Source organism: Microtus pennsylvanicus, chromosome 9, assembly GCF_037038515.1.
Source record: "Microtus pennsylvanicus isolate mMicPen1 chromosome 9, mMicPen1.hap1, whole genome shotgun sequence".
NCBI lineage: Eukaryota > Metazoa > Chordata > Mammalia > Rodentia > Cricetidae > Microtus > Microtus pennsylvanicus.
Window position 1 is genome coordinate 16221892 of NC_134587.1, and position 17050 is coordinate 16238941.

The following is a 17050-nucleotide window of genomic DNA, read 5'->3' on the forward strand; positions in this document are numbered from 1 at the left end:
TTTTGTTTTACCTAGGAACATTTCTGATCTGAATGACTACTGAGCAATGCAACTTCTAATTTCTTTGTATTCTTTAATGTCAAATGTGGCCATGGTCAAGTGTGGTATAAATTATCAATTAAAGATTTGAAATTATTGCCCAAATCCACAGTCTTTGCAGTTAAAATGTCAAAAGAGTGTTGCTATCTATGTTTCATTCCCCCTATGGAAGTTAGGTATTTGTATTGTTTAGGTTGCAATTCTGAGGGTAGGAGATATAGGCTGCATATGGTGTATGTGTGTGTGTTTGTGTGTGATTGGTTAACTCTATTGCTGAATGGATTGGCTAGGTTGGGGGGAGGACTTTGTGTTTTAAAACTTGACAAAAGTTAAAGTCATTTGGGAGGAGGGAATTTCTGCTGAGAAAACGCTCCATCAGATTGCAGGTAGGCAACTCCGTAAGCATTGTCTTGATTAATGATTGATGTGGGAGATGTGGCAGGGCACAGCTCACTGTAAGCAGTAACGCCCATGGGCAGGTAGTCCTGGGTTGTATAACCAATCAGGCTGTGTAAACCACAGGGAGCAAGTCAGTACACAGCATTTTTTCATGGTCTCTGTTTCAGTTCTTGCCTCCAGGTTCTTCCTTTGAGTTCCTGCATAGGCTTCCCTCAATGGACTGTAACCCAGCAAATGTAAATCAAATAAACCACCCATTCCCCCAAATTGTTTTTGGTCATGGTCTTTATCACTCATAGTGATAGAAACTGAACTGAGACATGGAGTATAAACGTTACTCTATTATGGAGTTAGAAAATTCCAGAGAGAATGTGCACACTCAAGAGACAGACAGATAATACAAGAACAATAATTATTAGTTTCCTCTGACAATTTTATGTTTAGTATGTTTGCTCCACTGCCCATATAAACAGGAGTAAACTGGAACTAAAATCAAATTGAGAGGCTCTTAAACTATTAAAGGCACAGGCATAAGAAGGAACTACTATGACTCTTATTTCAGTAACCTTCCTGAGGCAGGGCACATTTACACCACACACACACACACACACACACACACACACACACACACACACGATTTCCAGCAGTATCTGGATTGCAGCTGCTCATAACTCAGCTTTGCAGGCGCGCTAATGGCCTCCAAAGGAAGTCAGCTGTGATTATTAATCTTGATTGCCATCTTGATTGAACTGAGCGATGCCTATGAGGCTAGTGGAGCACACCGCAGTGTGGCAGTGAAAGCCCTTCCCGATTCGATCAGATGATGTGGGCTCTGACCTAATGAGTTATTTAATCCACTGATGAATTAAAGATTTGACAGAACTATTCCTTTCAAAGGTAAGGCCTGGCTAGAAGAAGCAGGTCTCTGGGGAGTGTCTCTGCCTGTTATATCTTGTCCTCCCTTCACCCCACTCTTGCACTGTTCTGCTCCCTGGCTGCTACAGATTGGCTACTACTCTATCTCCACCAACCTGCCCAGCATAGACAGGAATGTCTGGCACTCTAAGTCAGAAGAAATCTTTCCACTTTTTAAATTGTTTATATCAGGCATTCCCCACAGCAATTAGAATAACAGATCCATGTGTGTCAGTTCTGGGTAGTTTGGTGGAAACAGAAGACACAATATCTGTCTCACTGATCTCCAAAATTTCATTTGAGGGATGATAACCTGGCTGCACAGGTGTCTAATCTATATTATAACAAGTATAGAGATGGGTTAGGGCAATGGACATTTAACCTGCACATGGTAACAGAGAATCCTATAAAGGAAGCAATACTTGAGATACATATAATTAGGAGATAGTTTTGTTCATATTTTAGGTCATAAGATATTTCTCTGAAGTTTATAAGACAGAGAAATACATTCAATGGAAACTTTTCAGTAAATGCTCATATGGGACGTGCTAAATGTTCCAGGGCTGGACTGTAAAAGACACAAGCAAGAATACTTGAGTTTGGCCTCTAATATCCATATGAAGAAGCAGGACATGGCAGTGTGTGCCCACACAGCACCGGGGAGGGACATGGCAGTGTGTGCCCACACAGCACCGGGGAGGGACATGGCAGTGTGGGCCCACACAGCACTGGGGAGGGACATGGCAGTGTGGGCCCACACAGCACTGGGGAGGGACATGGCAGTGTGGGCCCACACAGCACTGGGGAGGGACATGGCAGTGTGGGCCCACACAGCACTGGGGAGGGACATGGCAGTGTGGGCCCACACAGCACTGGGGAGGGACATGGCAGTGTGTGCCCACACAGCGCTGGGGAGGGATATGGCAGTGTGTGCCCACACAGCGCTGGGGAGGGACATGGCAGTGTGTGCCCACACAGCACCGGGGAGATGAAGGCAGGAAATGGCCTGAGACATAGCTCAGCCACACAGGTTGGAGGTGTTGGGCTTCAGATTTGGAGAGAGATCCTGTCTCAAAGTGTAAGGTAGAGAAAGAACTGATCTACACACACACACACACACACACACACACACACACACACACACACACACACGTGCACACATGAAAACAAACACACACATGCCCACACGTTATGCTTTCTTAATTTCTTTCAAATTTATTTATTGTGTGTTGGGGGTGAGTGTACACCAAAGTGGTTCTCTCTTTCTGCCACAGGGTCCCCAGGATTGTACTCAGGTGATCACACTAGGTGATAAGTGTCTTTACCAACTGAGCCATCTTGCCTGCTCAAGGAAAGTTCTGTGTTTTCTATTTATTAAAAACAAGCATCTAGTTCCCAGGAGGTGGTGGCACACACTTTTACTCCCAGCATTTGGAAGACAGAGGCATGTGGATCTATATGAGTTCAAGGCCAGCCTGATTTACAAAGTGAGTTTCAGGACGGCCAGTACTACATAGATTTTTTTTCTAAAAAAAAGAAAACAAGAAAACTAAACCAAACAAACAAAGACAATAGGAAAAAAAGTATCTAAGCTGAGATTTAGAATAATACACAAATATTGACTCTTTAAGAGAGTCAGTTGAATAATTTTGATTAAATAATGGTAGTTTCTAAAAAAATAAAGCAGTAAATAATTTTACTAGAACTAAGAAATTGAAGCACAAAGAGCATAAAGTCACTTTAATTCCCACTTTAATTCATCAAATTAAACAACAAATCCACCCCTTTTGTCTGCCCATAGTCCTGGGTCAGAGGTCATGACTGTCATCTAAGTTGTCAACTCTCTTATTATTTTTGTATATTGAGGTTTGCATAACAGTTATGAGCTTAAATTTGTATTTCAAAACTTTTCATTGAAATTATTTTAATGTTGATAAAAAGTATTTATTGTTCATTTAGTTCACCAAGTTGCCCCATCTAAAAATTATGGGATTGGAGGGATAGCTTCATAGTTAAAAGCGTTTGCTGCTTTTGTAGGGGTCAGGGCTCAGATCCCAGCACCAGCAGGATAGCTCATGACTGTCAGTCACTCCTTCTCAATGGTATTTGCTATCTTCTCTTGCCTCTGCAGGCATTTTGTGCGTATGGTACACAGAAAAAAATCTTGCATACAAACATGCCTACACATAAAATAAAAAGATCTAGGGGGAAATTAAAATTGTGATAAGATTTCTGTGAATTGTTATTTTTACTTTAGCAGACTTACTTTTTAAAAAACTTGCTAGGGGAAAATTACTGGATATCTAGGGAGCTTTCGGCCATGGGCCAGAAGGCTGGTTCCAGAAGTCACAATTACAGATTCCTTCTTAAAGGCCTCTAGACAAGGTATACCAGGTAAAGAATGAGTTCCTGTGGTCTGATTGTTATGGGTCCAGATCAGTAGTCAGTACAATTTACTAACCATTATTCTATACAGAATTGACTTCCATAGGCAGCCGTCTCAAAATCTACAGAACTGTATCTTTCCTTGTGACATAACTAAGGACTCAAGTGTCCCTCAGGACATTGCTGGTCTATCATAGCCAGTGGCTGGGATAGCTTGTCTGAATGTTTTTTATCTAAATGACAAGCTACTTTACATTTGAACTTTCTGACACCTAGGGATTAAAATCATGACTCATTGATCTGGGTTCACTGATTCAATTTAAGACACGGTAGACCCCTCTTCTGCTTTTCTTCTCTCGGTCCATAGAAATAAGACCATCAAACATCCACAGTTTTCTGTGACCAGTTCACACTTTCTTCTTGAAGACTTGTTAGTAAATCGCGTTCTTGGGTACTTGCTACATTGCGTATCACCTCTCTATAAACTAAGCCTTCTTGACTAAGAATGTTCACATGGAGTCTGAACGCTTACTTTCCCAGCAGATCTGAGCGGTCTGGAAGCTGTTAGTGTCTGGTGTAGGAGGTTCTTCTGTCTATGTGTTTCTTTCATTGGTTGAATAAAGAAACTGCCTTGGCCTTTTGATAGGGCAGCACTTAGGTAGGCAGAGTAGACAGAACTGAATGCTGAGAAGAAGGGCAGAGAGAGAGAGCCGCCATGGAGCTGCCAGGTCAGACATGCAGAATCTTTCCCAGTAAGCCACGACCTCATGGTAACATACAGATTATTAAAAATGGGTTGAATCAAGATGTGAGAAGTAGCCAATAAGAGGCTAGAACTAATGGGCCAGTCAATGTTTAAATGAATATAGTTTCTGTGTGATTATTTTGGGTGTAAACTAGTGGGGTGGCTGGAACAAGGGGCCCCGTTCCCTGTAACAAGTGTCAATAAAAAAAAAACACATGGTTTTCATGTTAAAGGAAGTCATGGGCAGTTTGTTTCAAGTGACCATGGTCTGGGAATAGTATTTAGGTAACCTCAAATTCTGTATTCTAAAACAGAACCAGTTTCACAAAATTTTACATTCTCTCAGAACAGAGAAAGCCATAAATCAAGTCAAGTTTAAAATACTTTGGTGGGTCCATCAGAGAGGCAGGTATAGCAAGATGTGGGAAGCTTCTCTATAGGCCCAAGATGCTGTCTGATGAGGTTCTAACTGCTGGGTTGGTGGAAGCCACTGCTCAGTTAAGTGAATAGATTCCAATAGGTTCTCATCCACTACCCACAAGATGTTAGTACCCGTACATAGGTTGGCAAAGATGGCTGTTCCCGAGGGCCAGAACTAACCCAAGATAGGTAATTAGTCTCCGACCCTGCAACATTTCAACCTCTCCTCCGTATTGTGATTCAAATCAACCTATCAGTTTCTGCAGACTTCTTTACGGGAGTTTTTGCTAACACTAGACTTCTCAAGCCTTCAGTCTACAAGAGACATGGTCAAAGAGAAGAACATCCTAGTTAGTAGAAGATGCTGGATAATAAAAAGACAGCATCACCACCCTCCCCAGATGGCGAGCTCCAAGTCTTAGGTGTTTCACATTTGATGTTAATTATTAACAGCAGACGTCAATTATCCCCGAAAAGGAAATAGTGTTCATGTTATCTTTTTTTTTAAAATTTTTTTTTAATTTATTTATTTATTAAGGATTTCTGCCTCCTCCCCGCAACCGCCTCCCATTTCCCTCCCCTCCCCCGAACAAGTCACCCTCCCTCATCTGCTCGAAGAGCAATCAGGGTTCCCTGACCTGTGGGAAGCCCAAGGACCGCCCACCTCTATCCAGGTCTCCTAAGGTGACCATCCAAACTGCCTAGGTTCCCCCAAAGCCAGTACGTGCAGTAGGATCAAAAACCCACTGCGATTGTTCTTGAGTTCTCAGTATTCCTCATGTTATCTTTTAAAAGCTCTAACGATAAAGTCTCTCCTTTATCATGACAGTCCAACTAACTTCTCACACAAGCCTCCTAAGCATTCTGTTATTCCGTTGTTGCCCTCTCCTACATAGCTCCCAACCCAAGACCCAGGTAAGATAAAGCTACACAATCACACAATTTCACACTTATCCACTAATACCATCCAGGCATGCTCACATGGAGAACACAGAATCTCAGCCGTTTCTAGACAGCAACAAAAGATCTCAAAAGTGTAAGAGTGATTGAAAGAGTTAAAACACTTCTTGAGGGCGATTTTACCCCCCTTAGGTCATTTTAGTCCATTACAATTTTACCCTTAAGCAACGTTAACATATTCAGATGATATATTTTTAATCATCAAAACCTTTTTACCACAATCTGATACAGAAAATGGGTTGAAATAAATTTGCATCAAGGCCAGGTATGATGATGGCACATACCTTAAATCCCAGCACTTGGGACTCAGAGGAAGGAAGATTTCTGTGAGTTCCAGGCCTGCCTGCTCTCCAAAGTGAGTTATAGATCAACCAGGACCTAGTTTCAAAAACTAATGCAAAAAATTTAGCAAATTAGAGATATGTGTGCCTCTTAAACTCTCTGAAAGTTTCAGAAATTAAATTTGAAAACTGTCCATATTAGACACCAGTAATGATACTATCTTCATAATAAAAGTATTTAATTTTCAATTAAAGGTCTTAATTGAAAGTTAATGAAAATATCAGCTTAGGATTATAAGGGAAGATGACATTGTTGTGTAACTCTAAAAAAAAAGCAAAGAAAAGCCATCTACTTTTCGGTTTTCATAAGATTTTTATCCCATGCTCCTGATTCGATTGATATTTTCCTACTTTAAAACAATATTTCAATAGGTATCACTCTTTTGCCAATGATAATCCCTTTTATCTTCAAAATGTAAATAAAACTTTCATACCTTGAAATAAGTATAATATGCAGCTGTGTTATTAAGTCTCTCATTTTTCTTCATTGACATTATGAGTGATTTTATTTATGAACTCCAAGTATTAGAATTCATCATCACACAAAAGTCAGTGAACTTTTAAAATAAATTCTATTTCTATTGTATTAAATTTGGAGAAGAAAACACAGCATGTATTCTAGAGATAGCAGGTATGTGAAGAAGTTATCAGCAAATTCTACATTGACAGCATCTTAAAATGCAGAGTTTGTATCTGAATCTTTTAGTTTTTTTTTTTTTAACAGATTGCTTTTCCTTTGAAATAAACTCACCTGCAAACATTTTTGGTACTTAAACCACATCTAACAAAAAAGTATTAGTAATTTATGCTCAAAGTGATGACATCAGGAAAAATAATGGGCCTTTTGCTTTCAGCTGGTAGAATCCTGAATTGGCCAAGGGTTGTGTTACCTTCATTACAAGAGTTTTCAATGGAATTTCAGACTACCCAGAGATGATTCTTAGTAGGCTTGCCTGGAACAGCAAGCTGAAGGCAGTCATTGTAAGATTTGTTCTGCATTTTCTATGATCCATCTAAAAGAAAGAGGTTTATAAAATAGATGTTTAGCAGGGCAGTGGTGGTACACGCCTGTCATCCCATCACTTGGGAGGCAGAGGCAGGTGGATCTCAGTGAGTTCGAGGCCAGCCTGGTCTATAAGGAGAGGTCCAGGACAGCCAGGCCTGTTACACAGAGAAACCTACTCTCAAAAAAAAAACACCAAAAATAAGATAATAAAATAAAGTAGATGTTTACAAAGGTAAATAACAACCAAGCCAAGCAATTAGACCCTCTGGAAGTGCTCCAAGCTGCGAAATGATCACTGGGTTTGCTCCGTGGTGAATACTTATCCCAGAAGCTCCAGATGGAGGCATCTTTGAAGAATCGACTGCCTGTGCTCAGCAGATGTTAGTGGGATGAGACTGAGTTAGTCTTTCCGTTCCTCACAGTGAGATCCCCTCCATACATTCAAAACGTCCATGTTAGTCTTCAAAGAAGACAGTCATATCAAAATTCAGATAATTACAAGGATATAAATCCTGTAGATGACCGCAGAACCAAAACTTGTTAAGAAATTTAGGAATCACACATGCAATTTGAATTTTATCTTATTTTATTAAGAAGGTACTAAACTAAAGATACTCTCACTTAGAAGAGCTAGAAATTAGCTGAGGAATTTGTGAGGAGATCTACACTCTCTTCTGGAGAAGACAAGAGGGAGGCAGAGGACAAAGAGCAGCTGGAGGTCTCTGCCTTTACTGTGTTTCCTAGCATCTGCCCTGAGGGAAAGAAAGGCATGCATAGACACACTACATCTCACACACCATGTTATGACCTCAGTCTCACCCCACAGAATGCAGTGAGTCTGGAATCCAGATGCCATACTTCATCCAGTCAGCTCTAAACTGAACCAAGCTTTTGGTTGAACAAGGAGAACAACTCCAAGATGAAGGATAAAATTCTTCCTCAACATCTTCAAGGCATCACCTCGCCACTAGGACTGACTAGAGAGCAACTCTAAGGAAGAACAAGGAGAATTCTGGGCTTGCCGACAGGAGGAAGAGGAGCTCTGGTAGGAAGCTTTGTAGATGTTAGTAAAAGATGTTTGTGAACACGGAGACTTTTCTCTTTACACACATCTTGTTAAAGTACCAATGACATGAGATAGTTGAGTAAAAGAACTTAAAGAATTCATTCAGAAGTGGGAAAACTAGCCCAGAGTACTGATGCATTGTATTAGTTACCTTTCTGCCACTGTAACGCATCATGGCCAAGACAACTTATAAAAGAAAAGATTTTCTTTGGGCTTATGGTTCCAGAGGGTAATCAAGGCAGCGAGGCATAGCAACAGTAAGAGATGTTGAGAGCTCACATCTTGAACTGCAAGCATGAAGCAAAGAGAGTGAACTGGAAGTGGAGATGGTCTTTAAACTCTCAAAGCCTGTCCAGGGACACACTTCCTCCAACAAGGCTGTACTTCCTCAGCCTCCACAAAGAACAGACTACCTGGTGAAGCTTTTAAACATTTGAGCCTACGGAGGATATCCCACACAAACCACTATGTGTGCAATAGATGTGCACAGGAGCAACCAAGAGCAAGTTTTAAGTGATCCTTGAGAAAGATGATGGAGATATGTGTGCTGTACTTTTCTGTGAAGCAGTGTTACAAGCCGCTCATTCAAGGATTAAGGAGACCAAACTGTGTTCTGCAGGAAAGTGTTTTGCTACTGAGGATTAATTATTCCTTCAAGAAAGTCCATATGCCACAAATAACCCATTCTGAGCAATCAATAGATTTAAAGAGATCATGTGTTCTATTGTACAGACAAGGGCAAACCACTCCTTTGGACTGCCATTGCATTGTTTTGAAACATCACCTATCTCCTCTGGTCTTGTGATTTGTTTCTTTTCTTAAGATTTGTTTCTTTTTCATTGCTTTTGTATGGAATCTTTGCTTGTGTGTATGTCTGTGTGTACGTGTGTTCAGTGCCCACAGAGGCCAGAAGAGGGTGGTTGATCTTCTAGAACTGGAGTTTTTAGATTGCTGTGAGTTGCCACGTGGGTGCTGGGAATCCAGCCTAGGTCCTCTGGAAGAAGAGTCGGTACCCCTCACCTCCTGGTCTCATGTTTTTTTTTTTTTATGCATAAATCTGGTCTTATGCTTTAAACAGACCCTGAACCTTGTTTCCTGTCTCTCCTTACACTGTGATTGTTGCTTCTCTCCTCAATCTCTCCAATGACTTATAGACTAATTTTTCTGTGGTCCTAACTGAAATGAATTTTCGTCCAAGGAACCTTCTTCTCCATCCTGTAGAGCATCCATCACCTTAACTTTGACTTGTCAGTTCCCTAATATTTAAACAGACTTCTCCATTGCCTCATTTCTCCACAGAAACCCTGATCATGGTCAGTTTTCTAATGTCTTGATGTTCACCTAGGACTTACTAATCAAAACTAAGTTCATTGCCTTCATCCTGCTGCCAGGCCAACCAACAGCTTCACAGGCTTTCCACTGTTTCTAATTCTTGTTCAGAAATACAGTTTATACACTGTGTCTCTTACCATACTGATAGTTGTCTAGCCTTTCCCATCACTTCCTGTGATGAATTAATATCCTTTCTAGATTTCCCTTGCTCTCCAAACCTGAAGATTACACTCCAATAATTTAGCTGTACTTCTGTACCCTGTGGATTTGCATTTGTGTGAGACTTAAATAATCCCTATGACTTCATATGTCATAAGTTCAGCCTTAAATTAACATTTACTCTAATTTGACATCAAATTTTCTCTCAGCATGAAAGTTTGCTTGAATGTTTTGAATGTTTAACACTGAAAACCAAATTTCTTCCTTTAATTTTAGTAGCTAGCCCCAAATAAAACAGCACAAAACTAAAATAAGCAAACAAGAAGCTATAAACATATTGGATTATTGCTCATTCTCCAAAATTTTCCTGTTTAATTTTTTCTATATGCTTATCTCACCTTTATGCCTAAAATATGTTGTTAAATTTATAGTCAACTTTTAAAAAATATCTAATGATGTTTAATCCATTTCAAATTTATTTTTCCTGAGATTTCTATCATCAGAAACTTTGAAGCTAAGTTGTTGCATGGTACCTAGCATGAACCAGGCCCCCACATCCTGGTCCCACTCATTTTTCTCCTTTTCTTCATCTCCTTTCTTTATTATAATATTTTATATTAATTATATATTATTATTATATAATTATAATGTTAAGTAATGACAGCATCTGCACATGTGTATTTCCATTTTAAATCTATTTTATTTCTTATTTGTTTTAGTTGTTTGTTTGAGACAGGGGTTGGCTGTGTAGCTCTGGCTGTCCTAGAACTTGTTTTGTAGACCAGGCTGTCCTCGAGCTCTCAGAGATCCCCCTGCCTCAGCCTCTCAAGTACTTGGATTAAAGGTGTACACCACAATGCCCAGTTTATTTAGCTTCTTAGTTATGTTTATGTGTGTGTCAGTGTGTGTGTGGAGGGGTAATGGTGTTTAAGTAAATAGGTAGATGTTCCACAGAGTTCAGGATAACGTGTCATATCCTCTGAAGCAAATTTTCTCTTTTAAAGGTCTGTTTTATTTTTAAATTGTGCGTGTATCTGCGAATGAACATGCCATGTGAATGGAGCATTCAATGATGGCAGAAGAGAGGGTTAGATTCCCTGGAACTAGAGCTATCGAAAATTGTACTCTGCCCAGAGTGGATTCTAGGAACTAAATGCAGGTCCCTCTGCAAAAGCAGAACTTCCTGTTAGCCGCTGAGTCCTCTCTCCAGTTCCTGTAATGACTTTTCAGTTCCTACCATGGAGCATTCTTGGATAAAGACATGGCATTCCACCAATATGTGTGTAGAAATGACACATGTCAATGCCCTTCTTTTCTCCAGATAATGAAGAAGTATGTAATTTGTACCCAGAACCACCTAAGTAAGCATCCACATATCATTCTCTCTGTATACAGAGTATCCTATAGGGCAGGAAACAGACTGATGAGCCTCTCGAAGGCTGCCTATGTCATTCATGAGCACAAGGTAGACAATATCCCTAATATAAACTGAAAACACAGTATTAAGGAATACAATCTCCATAGCAGTTTAATTGAGCTGTTTTCTTGTGGCTTTTGGAAAGAACTTTGAGAAAATTTAGCCCTGTATATGATAATCCCTTGTGCAACATACACTGAAAGGAACTATTTTACAGAATTTACCAAGTCAACATCTTCAAGAGTCAATATCATCAGCACATCTGGAATATACCATTTGGATATGTTCACAGTGAAGATAATTGCTGTAGAAGAAACTGAAAACTGCCAGTCAGGGTACTAGTCTTTCCTGCTGCTGTTAATTGAGCCCAGACTTCTGAGTGTAACAACTCATCTAATGTCAAGTCCATGTAGCCTGTCAGCTACAGTTGCTCTTCTCTACATGGGATATGGATACATGCTACATAAAAATCTGTGATTCAATCAACCTATGTATTCGCCTACGCATTACTGGGAACTCTGGGTAGATTCTACATAGTCAAATTATATATATATTTTTCAGTATTCCTAAACATCTCAAACCCCCACAGCTTTCAGAACCTCAGACACAGCCAACTACCTCTTTACAGGAAAACGATGACTGAGCTAGAAACATCCTGGATGCATGCACCCCACTGCCTGCCACCTACACACACACACACACACACACACACCACATACATACACACACACACACCACACACACACACACACACACACCACACACACACACACACACACACACCACACACACACACACCACACACACACACACACACACACCACACGTGTCTCCACAACAGGGAGTGACACAGCTAACCGGCTTACAAAAATATTTTTTATGCATTTTAAAAATTCATTCACATCACTCCAAATGTTGAGTCAAATTTTTAACCCCGGCTTTTGAATATGACATGTCTATATTTCATTCCCTGATTATACTGATAACCATAGAAGAACCTTTATGAGAAATCATGAAGAGCAGGAGGAAGAAAGGTTGTTGCATGCCATTTCCACCTCCTGAGTCATTCCACTCTGTGGCACAGCTAACATCACATGACCTAAAATCATTTAAAATGTGAACACTTTCCACAAGATGAACTATTCTAAATGTCTACCACCCTTTCTTCACAAAAAAGGAAAATCAATTTCTCCCAACCATTAATGAGTTTTCATGTTCTGCTCATATGGGGGAGGGCGAGTCAAACGCTGTCGCTAGGAGTCTATTAAACACATTACATCAATCTTCACTCGTGGGAGAGAAGTGACTTACATACCATTCGGAAAGGTTAAAACAAAAGCACACAGAATCCCAACATCCCTGCGGGAGCGATGGTTCCAAAGGCCTTGGGCTCAGGACGCTGGACTGCCTCTTAAGCTGTGCCCAGGGGGCTTAGTCGCTGGCTCCGGCAGAGGCACTGCCATGTTAATCGGCTTCGTTACCTCTCTATGATTTGTTCAGCACATTAAGCATCAGTATTCCCCTTGTGAGGAGAAGGCCCATCCCTCACTCTGAAAGCTTTATCTTCCCAAGTCAAACAAATCCAGCCACCGACACGAATGCCCGAGAAGCCGAGGAAACGTGAAAATACAGCATGGCCCAGCCAGTGATCATTTTGGCATAGGGAGATTTTTTTTTTTTAAATGCAGCACAACCAGAATTAAAGCATCCGAACCTTTTGGGTTTGAATACAAGATTACAAAGCACATCTTAATTCAAATGCCATCATTTGGCAGGATAATGATTCACCAAGGCGACAAAAATAGAAACATGCTTGCTTACCTGAAATAAAGGGAATGGTAATCATAGCACAGAATCCATGTGCCTGATGAATCTAGCAGTCTCCAATGCGGGTCTCTAGAATTCAGCCTACAGCAGAAAGTAAAATCTCACATGTGTAATGTCCTTACTAAAAAAGAAGAGCCAAGACAGGACACTCACTGCATCCTCTTCGCTTCTGCCTTAGCTTTCTGTTCTGACACTCACTCACTCGATGGTACCCACAGTCTGTTAGAAAACAGCGTGCTAAATTAAAATAAATAAATAAATAAATCTAAGGGAGCCGCTTGCGGGACAGCTCCATCTCCTGGCCGTAAGTGGAATCACTGTAATTCAAGTTCTTTTGGCAGAACAGCATTCAACAAATAAGATTAAATGGTATATATCATTCAGAATTCTAATGTATTTGACTTCAACTACCTTAATTAGCCACAAATAAAACATAGAAAAGTCATTATTATACTATTAATTCAAAAAATTATAGTTCAACTTTTGAAGGATTTGTTTGTATTACGTTAAAATAAGAATTAAATTATCATGACATTACTAAAATTGCTATATGGAAATAATTGTTACAATTAATCTTACTGTTATTGGTCATCTTTTTGTGGAGAGGTATGTTTTCTTCTGTGTTTAACAGAATAATGACGTAAGATTTCTGAAACATTTCAAAGTGTACAGGCAGTCTGAAATATGACAATTGTGTTGTGCTATAGTGTGAAACTAGGTCTCATTAGGAGGGTAGGAGCAGAATTAAAAATTTTCTGATCGTTAAACAAGTCAGAAAACCAAAGTTTTACTATGTATGTGATCAGTTCAATATGCATTAGGTTACTTACTTAATTTTATACATTTTTTTTTGTGTGTGTGAAATCCTGGGTCATCATCCACTTGAAATAAAAAAAAAAAAAGGTAGGTCTGTGTTTCGTCAACACCAATGTGATTAAGCAGGGTCAGGAATCAGGGCCCAGAACCTGGTGCTGTCCGTGGTCCTGAAACCCAGTTACAGGCTCTCTTGGAGTGTCCTAGGTTTTAAGCTAACTGACATAATTAAAATCTTGGTAAAATGTGATAGAAGTTTTAGTCTTACGAGTTCTGACTTAGGGGTTGGAAAGATGGCTTGGTGATTAAGAGCATTCACCTCTCTTTCAGAGGACCTGAGTTTGATGCCCAGCACTCTTGTCAGGGGGCTTCTAACTTCCTGTAATTCCAGCTCCAGATGATCTGATGCTCTGTTCTAGACTCCGCAGGCACTGCAGTCTTGGTCACAAACTCACATGTGTGCACACATATACATATAACTCAGAAGTTAAAGGTAAGATGTTCCAAATCAGCCTGATAAATAATAGTATCTAAAACGTGATTAGTTGTAGTCATAAAATATACATGTATGTAAATCAAAAGTCGTAATGTTGACGAGTCTAAAAAAATGACTTTAGGTTTCACTGTCTGTGTGCCGAAGTTCTGTTACATAGATTTTGCCATCATCAATTAAGTTTTCTGGTTTTTTTTAAATATGTCTCCTATCTGATATGATCAAATACTGAGCTGCCCCAAACATGAAATACTATTAAAATATTTTAATTATTATTTATACTAAACATGGGATTTTTACAATAACCTCTGTAGTATTTAAATATTTTCATAACAAGCAGGTGTTTCTCCAATACTTTTTAGAGCAAATTTTATTCTTTAGGGGCACATGCCTAACCTGTCTTTGAGCTGTGTGTATCTATAGACATAACATCACAAGCTTTTAAAAATCCAGTGTTCAGTTGACATGGTATTATGTGGTGCAATGGCTAGGATAATTTCTCTAAATTGTGGGTTGTGTCACATGTTTCTCAAAACATCCCACTGGCTACTTGCATCCTTCCCGTTAAAACCAGTGCCTAGCCGTGTGCTCAGAGTGTGGTTCACACCTTTGTCTCTCATCTGAGTTTGGTCTTATCCTTGCTCTCTCTAGTCTGATCTCTTTATAGTAACCTCTATTTGGTCACATCTCTGAGACTGGGTCTTAAATGCATATCTGAAACATGAATTATGCCCAAATATGAATGAATGTACAGAAAAAGGATACGTGCATTATTTTTGTAATTTCATTGTACAAATGCTTCTGTTTTTGTGTTTTAATTTCTATGTTCACCTTAATATGCCTGCATAAAGTGTGAAATCAATGAAGTAAATGGCATTCACTTTCATTAGGCTATCTAAACTATATGTTTGTATCATGCACACACACACACGTGGACACTCATACAGTATCTGCTAAGTGTATTGAATTGATAATGCCTGTCTTGGAACTGAAGTTCTATATTCCTGGGCTGTTTTCAGCAGCATTCTGCCAAATATGGGTAAATTAGCATTATGCAGATTTTACTTCCTGCCTGCACTTTCCTGGAATAAGCAGATTCTGAGGTGACCATTGAACCTTTATTCTCATCTATAACATTTTATCTGTTTTAAGAAAATATGCAAAATATCAACGCTGTTTCCTGTGCTAGGTATTTGTGTGTTTATGCACAACAATTTGTGCATATATACCCATATTTACATACAGAGTCCACCTTTTTCCCCCCTTGGAAATCAGGTTGAGTTTGAGAATGACCTTGCTAGCAGCAATAAGCCCATGACGTGGTTTCCCAGTGACACGGTCCTTCTGTGTTGCTTTGAGTTAACCATAGATACCAGATACTTATTTTTAATATCTTTACTTTCAAAATTATTTTAAGATTAGAAGAAAAACTTTCCTATTTTGCTTCAAACAAATTTTGGCCCTTGATTGAGGCACGCATGCTTTTTTATATTTTCTTTTTACTTACCTACCCATATCAGTCATCTGATACAGAAAACAATGAAACTCCAAGTCTTGTTTATACCTAATGTTGTTTCCCTTTTTTCTTGCCTCGGTTATCCATATGTAAAATATATACATCAAGGAAATAAAAGTGAATGCGAAATTCCCAGCCATGGTTTAATTTATACAGTTTTAGTCACACTGAAGTCTGCTAGCATCTTTTAAATACTTCATTGCCAATTCAGGACAGTTCGAAAAATCTGATTCCATGTCTAAAGCTTCTCCTATATTTATCATTCATTAGAGCATCACAGACCTTCACAATACAAGGAGAAGACTTTTTACAGATTTATTCTATTTTTAATTATGTATCTGCTTGTGTGTCTATGTGTAGATATGTACACATGGATGCAGGTACCAAGGGGGGTCAGAAGAGGGCATCCAATCCCACAGAACTAGGCTTACAGGAGGTTGGAAGCTTCCTGACATGGCTACTGGGAACCAAACTTAGGTCTTCTGTAAAAGCATAAAGTGCTATTAATTCTGAAGTATCCTTCTAGGCCTCAAGGAGGAGCTCTCTCATGCTATGTCCGCAGCCTGCTAATATTGATGAGGTAAGAATCTTACCACACTAGTTGCACTTAGCACAAGTTAGTGACATTTCACGGCGTATGTCCAAATTTGCTCTCTATGTCTGTAGAAGAAGGCATGGTCAAAAGCAGCATGGGGAGGAAGGGTTTATTTCCCCTTCCAGTTCACAGTTCACCATGAAGGGAAGTCATAGCAGGAACCCAAGTCAGGAACCTGAAGGCAGGAGCTGAAGCAGAGACCACCGAGGACCACTGCTTACTGGCTTGCTCTTATGACTGGCCCAGTTGGCTTTCCTATAGAACCTAGGACCGCTTGCATAGATATGACACTACCCACAAGGTGCTGGCCCCTCTCTCAGCAATCAACTGTCAAAAAAGGCCCCACAGACATGTCCCATAAGCCAATTTGATAGACCCAAATCTCCAAGTGAGAGTCTTTCCTTCCCAGTGACTCTAGTTTCTCTGAAAGTATAAAACCTGATCAGCACAGCTGATTATACATGATTTCTCTATTATACATAGAGAGATGAAAAAACAAAAACAGGACAGAAGCTAGGCTAGCAAGATCTTTTAATTTCCATAAACAAAATTTGAAGAAGCAGCATATTTTCCTGTCTTTGAAAGAGAGAATGTTAAAAAAAAAAGTTTATTGTATATTTTT

The 17050-nt window shown here is 39.6% G+C and overlaps 1 protein-coding gene across 4 annotated transcripts in view; it reads right to left on the reverse strand.

Annotated features, from left to right (window-relative positions):
• Positions 1-13255, reverse strand: part of Scn2a (sodium voltage-gated channel alpha subunit 2) — a 116491-nt gene extending 103236 nt beyond the window's left edge. Inside the window, exon 1 of one of the 4 annotated variants that reach the window (XM_075985011.1) lies at positions 13006-13255. The gene's annotated coding sequence lies outside the window, so the exon portion shown is untranslated. Of the gene's footprint in view, positions 1-6147; positions 6255-12499; positions 12627-13005 lie in introns of those variants that run through there. The other 3 variants (XM_075985007.1, XM_075985010.1, XM_075985009.1) reach the window with 3 other exon arrangements.
• Positions 13256-17050: the final 3795 nt, after the last annotated feature.